We start from the raw sequence: 6,182 nt of genomic DNA on the forward strand, positions 1-6,182 counted from the left end.
TCTGGAAAATGAGGTTTCACTGAAAAATCTCCAGCCCTACTCATGTATGAGGGACACGGGTGTTTCTCTGTTTCACAGGTTGCTATGCAAAGAGAAAGAAACTAAAAGGCCGATTTTCAGAATGTAATTTTGGTTAAACCCCACTAAGGGTTGTGCTTATAAAACAAACAATCCTTGAGCTTATTTGTCTTAAATGAGTCCCAAAATATTTGTCATCTGTCTGTTTGTCCAGTCAGCCACCGGGATGAGGAAAGGCAGAACTGGGAGGATGGACAGGGGCCACCAGCAATGGGAATTTGCAGGAACCTCCCTGCAGCAGGAATCTGCTCAGGGAACCTCCTTTGGGTGCTCCTGTGAGCGCCCAGGGCCAGTGCAACAAATTGAATCATGGAATGATTTGGGATGATTTGGGTTGGAAGGGACCTCAGAGCCCACCTCATTCCACACCTTGCCATGGGCAGGGACACCCTCCACTATCCCAGACTGCTCAAATCCCTGTCCAGCCTAGCCTGGAACACTTCCAGGGATGGGGCAGCCACAGTTCCATGATCTGGGATTTGTTCAGGGGATTCAGCCCGACACCCCCGGCTGCAGCCCGGGTCTGGCTTCTCCCATTTCCCATTGTCCCCTTCCAGCCAGGAGCTGCCCCAGGAGCTCGGTGCTCTTCCCAATCCCAGCTCTTCGCTTCTGCAGCTGATGCCCCTCCTCTGACTCCTGTATCCCAACCCTGCCATTCCCTGTGGAGCTGTGCCAGCTGGAGGAGATGGCAGAATTCCTGCCTGGAGCTCTTCGGCCTCGCTGGGAATCCTGCTGCAGGCATGGCACGGGCACAGCACAGCCCTCATGCAGGGCAGCTGCCGGTGGACACAAAGGAATTCACCAAAATTAGTGGATCCGCCACCTCCGGAGGGGTTCAAGTGTGCAGCAATTATCTCCTGAACCACCCGTCCCACCTTCCTCTGGGAATGCCCCGAGGCGCCGCCTCGCAGCGAGGGCTAATGAGTGGATTATTGCAGCATTTTAAAACTCAGCTGTTTTGTAAATTGGGATTATCCAGTGAAACCAAGAAGGCTTTCAAGAAGGAGCAGCCCTTCACCCCCTCCTCGCTCTCTGCAGTCCCTCTAACAGCAGCACGGCCACGGGGAAGGGCTCATTTTTTAAATTCTCCATCTCAAACATTTCCTTCTCAATCAACATCAAGCCTCTCCCTCCTGCTCCACTTCTTCAGTGCCAAGGAGCTGCACTTCTGCCTGTCCCCATCTCCCATGGAAAACATGGCAAATCCCGGCAGTTCTGAATTGCCAGAGTTCTGTGAGCTTTAAAATTCCTTCCAACCCAAAGTGATTCTGTAATTCTGTGTGTGGGGCTCCCAAACAACCCCTCAGCCGCTGGCCCCGGTGTCAGAGCAGTGTGGGACAGCCAGGGAGCCACTCCTGGGCAGGGCCATCGGATTTCCAGGCACCAGGAGAAACCAATGCAGTTGTGCGATGCGGCTGGGAGTCCGCTGGCAGCATCTTCCCAGGCCCAAAATATTTTAATGAAATATTTCAGTTTCGATGAACTGGCATTTTCTTTCCAAGCAAACTTCCCTCAGCTTTAGCTGGAGGAGCCCAGCGTTGGGATCAAGTCCAGATCCCACAGCCCTCCCTTCCCCACATTGCTCCAACCACCAGCAGGGCTTGGCTGAGCCGGGTCCTGCGTCCGTGGCTGTCACCTGCATCCCTGGCCAGGCTGGGGTGGGTGACCAACAGATTTGGACTTGTGCTGGAGTTGAGATTTGGACAAAAATCTCTGTCTGCTCCAAGAATTACCCCAAATAATTTGCTTTCCCAAGCCCTTTAAACTGGGATATTCTAATAACACTTCCAGGGGAGAATTTCACACACACCAAAGGTACCAGTGGGACCCGTTGCCCCTTCCTCCTCCCAGGAATTCCTTTTCTGTTGGGTTTTTCCTTTTTTTCCTGAGCAGCACACAGAGCTGTGCTCATCCTGTGTGGCTGTGGTGCAGGATGGCCATCAGCCCAAAGAACCTGATCCCAAACCCAACACCAACCTGACCAGTGGGGTGAAACTCACCCCCCTCCCCAGAGCCCGGGCAGAGCAGCACAACAGAGGCAGAAAACCAAGGAGGTTTCTTTGGAAAGCTGTTTCCATTTTCTGGAGCATTGTTCCGTGGGTATGAAGTGGAGTTATTTCCCTGGGGTTTATCCCAGCTGAAACCCAGGAACAGCAGATTTTACCATAACGGGATGTGCCTGCAGACCCTCCCGGCACGGAGCAGCCCCAGCCCAGGAAATCTGGGATTTCCTAAAGGGAATGGATTGTCCTTGTCCAGGACAGTCCCTAATTTGCTTTGGGAGGTCCCAGGGGACACTGGGCTCTGAGGGCTCATCCACTTGCAAAGGTTTATTTTAAGCAAAGATTTAAAGGCCACCAAAATTATCCAACATTTTTCCAGCCGGGTGTGATGCCAGCCCCGGTCCTGGCCAGCACATTTTCTCCTGATTTTCCAAAGCCTTGTGCCTCCACGGGTGATGCTGTCTACAGGTCCTTGAAAATGTCACAGTTCTGGCCTCTCTCATTTGCTTCTCTTCCAGCTGTTTCCCAGTGAGGAGGAGGAGGGAAAACCCCTCAGGTTGCCCCTGAACGCCCCTCCTTGATGTCTCTGTCCCTCCATTAGCTCAGTCCCCCCCCATGGTGCCACTGGGAGCAGGGTCGCCTTTGGCTCCCTTTCATCCCCTCCGTGACATTCAGGAGCTGCCACGAGGGGCAGGGAGGATTTCCATTTGGAAGGGTTTCCATTCTGAAGGATACCGCCGAGCCCCCGGGGGCCTGCCATTAAAAAGAAGACAAGGAATGAGAGGAGAGGAGAAAAAGGCGAGCCCAGCCTTCCTGGCTCTTTCTTTTCCCTTTTCCCCCCTCAGTCAGAAGTGCCTAATTGGTCTGAACTCTGTGTGTGTCACGGGGGCCCTCCTGGACCACTGACCCCACACAAGAGCCCAACTCATCGGCTGTGGAAGGAGAGGCTGGAGCTGCTCATCTTCCCTCCCTGCTCCCACCAGAAATGCTGATTCCTGCAAAGCCGTGACAGAAAAATGTGGAATAAATAATTGCAAAGATCTGAAAAATGGTTTTTTTGTGGTGGGAAATACATAGATCTGAAAAATGTTATTTTTGTGGTGGGAAATACATTTGGGGGAAGGGTGAAAAATAAATAAGAGGGAAAGGTTTTGAGCTGATGAAGAAAACAGGGTCTCGCCAGAGCGTCCCAGAGAGACCCCATTTGCCATTAATGGGGAAAGCAAATTGGAGGCTAATTGCTGGATTTGGAGCAGGGGTTTGTGACGTAGGAAACAGGACCTGGGTTATGATTGCTGGGTTCTGGGCACAAGTGAGCACTGGAGGGAGCTGCTTTAGCCATCCCTGGGTTGGGAGCAATGGGGATTTTGGGATGCAGCATCGCCCTGGCAGCAGCAGGTGGGACAGGGCAGCTCCTCCTCCGTCCTCTGGAGAGGGACCAGGTGCCACCATGGCAGCTGTGACCCCACTCCATGCTCAGCTGGAGCACCAATGGTCCTGCAGCTTCACCCAGCACCTCCAGCTCCTCATTCCTGCTCTCCCAGCACCGCTTCTCACCCCCTTTGGCACGATGGGATGCTCAGGGACTCTTCTCACCCAAAGCTGGCCAAAACTCTTCACCACTGGAGATGCTCTGGCCTGGTGGGAGTGCCAGTGGTGGAATCCTCTTCCCTAGCATTGCCTTCTGGGAGGCATCTCCGTGGGAATGGCAGTGGAGAAGAGAGGGGACAGTGGGACACAGGGACATGGGGCTGTGGGAGCAGCACAATTTGAGGAGGAAGTGCAAAAGCTCTTTCCTGCTCTTCCTGCTTGAAGGCAGAGAGAGAAATAAAGGACAGAGGGAAGGAAATAAAGGAAGATGAAGGACAGAAAGAAGATAGGACAGGTGTTTCCCACTTGCCTGTTGTCTGAGCAGAGTTATTTTTGGGAGGCTCTGGGGTGTCTCAAACAGAAACAGCTCATGACATGCAGCCCCTGGTACCCAGCAGCTCTTGGGGGCTGTTGTGTGAGTGCAGATGGTCCTCAGCTCTTGGTGGGGTCAGATCATCATGATGGGGAAAGAATTCCAGAGGCTGCATTCACTCACTGCCCAAACCAGGACACCCCATGTGCTCCAGCTGGGAAATTGATGGGCGAGTTCCAAGGCTCCTGGAAGCCAGCCCCAGCTGAGCACCACTCAGAAGGTGTCCTGAGGGCTGCCCCCACCAGCCCACCCAGATCTCAGTCCCAACAAGCAATTCCCACCCCCAGTCCAGCCACCAGGAGCACTGGGATGAGGCACACTCGATGCTGGAGCTGAACACCCCCACAGGCAGCCAGGAAAAGGAGCAGTGTCACCCTCGGAGGCTGGCACTGTGCTGTGTTTCACAGTAACGAGGAAATATTTTATGCATCAAAAATAATATTTTGGCAAGATCCATCCCAGGCACTTGTAAGTGCTTATCACGGCGCGGGAGCCTGGATGCTCCAGGCCCTTGGACTCAGATGCTCTTTGTTCTTGTACAACCTGATGTAGGTGCTGCTGCAGAGAGAAAAATAAACACTAAAATCGGAATAAACACCCCGTTGTCTGCTGCCCCCACCAACTGTGTCTGTTCCTAAAATAATTGCGTCTGTGGTAAACGCCGACTAATTAATGTGCACATATTTAGAAGAGGATTAACATCAATAATAATCAATGCAGATCTATTATGGCTAATTACGGATGTGGATCTATTGCATAACTCCTAATCTTCTATAAATATGGTTTTTATAATCACTTTGTTAGCAGGTATCTAAAGCAATGCAAAGAATTTGCAACACAAGTTAGAGCCTGGCTCTGTTCCAGCTCAGGTAATTACACCCTGCCTCGGTCTATCCCTCTGCAGCTCCCCCTGGGAATGTATTTATTTTTAACTTCTTACCCAGAAATGTCTCGTGTCACCCAGGGCCATGTGCTGTGAGACACCACAAAGGATGCAGAGCGCAGGGGGGATGTGGGATCTCTCTGGGTGCACCTCAGAACACGCTGGGTATGTTTAGTCCATCACAGCTCAGGATTAGGTTGTTATTAGTCCCTACAGAACATCAGGAATAGCTCTTTAGTCTGGGCAAAGAGGCTGTTGGATAACAAGGAAGACCTGAGAGCTTCGTTGGATGAAACCCTTCCCTCTGCTGGGCTCCTCACTGCTCCACAGCCACTGCTCTCCTTGGGGATTGATGCTCCTGTCCTGCTGGTGCTGCAGCTCACGTGGGGCTGATCCATCCCAGCAGGGTTTGCTGCCCACCAAGGAGCCCCCAGCTCTGGGGGATGCTCGGCTGCTCGGCCATGGAGCTGTGGGAAGGGGCAGTGGGAGCTCTGCAGAGCCCGGAGGGATGTGAGGTCTGGGCTGGAGGAGGAAGACCACGATCCAAGAGCAGGAAGCCTGGGAGCTGGGTGAGCAGTGATTCCCTCCCACCTCTGCCCAGGCTGCTGAGCTGCTCCTGGAGTTTGGAAGCACCAGCCCCTGCTGGCTTGGGTTTCTTCCCCCTTTTTTTTTTTTCTGAGCAACGACCTTGGGAAAAATGAGCTGGGGTGGGAGCTGTCACACTGTGAATGGGAGAGAGGTGACAGCTGCACAAACCTTGGGCTGTCCGGGAGGCTCAGGAAGCAAAAAACAACATCCATGTTTCACCACAGCCCCAATTACAACAGGGTTAAGTTTGGCACTTCAGCAGTCAAAACATCTTTCCAAAGTCTCCTCAGGCTGGAACCCCACTCCAAGAGCCATGGGAAGGAGGACTCGTAACCCAATCTGCTGCCCCCGATTATGCAGTGTCCAACCGTGTAATTGAGATTAATCACTTCTTCCCCCATGCCCCAAATACCTTTCATGTCTGGAACACTCTTCTCCATCCCAAACCACTTGAACTTTGAGACTTGTGGGCGATGGAGATGGAGGGGGAGAGGGCAGGGTGGGATCCATCAGCCAGGCAGCACTTCCCGAGTGTCCCCTGCTGGTCTACAGGGTGAGACAGCACTCAGGAACCTGAGGAACAGCTTCTCTGCCTCCCTCCTTCCACTTCGTGCCTCGTCCCCCAGAGGTCTGTGGTGTGACACTGATCAATGATTCCATCACTGAC

At 52.9% G+C, this 6,182-nt stretch overlaps 1 long non-coding RNA gene across 1 annotated transcript; it reads right to left on the reverse strand.

Moving 5' to 3' along the window:
• Positions 1–3,926: 3,926 nt before the first annotated feature.
• LOC117244370 lies at positions 3,927–6,059 on the reverse strand. The gene is made up of 3 exons (XR_004497306.1): positions 5,928–6,059; positions 4,985–5,137; positions 3,927–4,602 (listed from the first exon to the last, which is right to left on the reverse strand). It is a non-coding gene; the product is annotated as an uncharacterized LOC117244370 (long non-coding RNA).
• Positions 6,060–6,182: the final 123 nt, after the last annotated feature.

Source organism: Parus major, chromosome 4A (assembly GCF_001522545.3).
Source record: "Parus major isolate Abel chromosome 4A, Parus_major1.1, whole genome shotgun sequence".
Classification (NCBI taxonomy): domain Eukaryota; kingdom Metazoa; phylum Chordata; class Aves; order Passeriformes; family Paridae; genus Parus; species Parus major.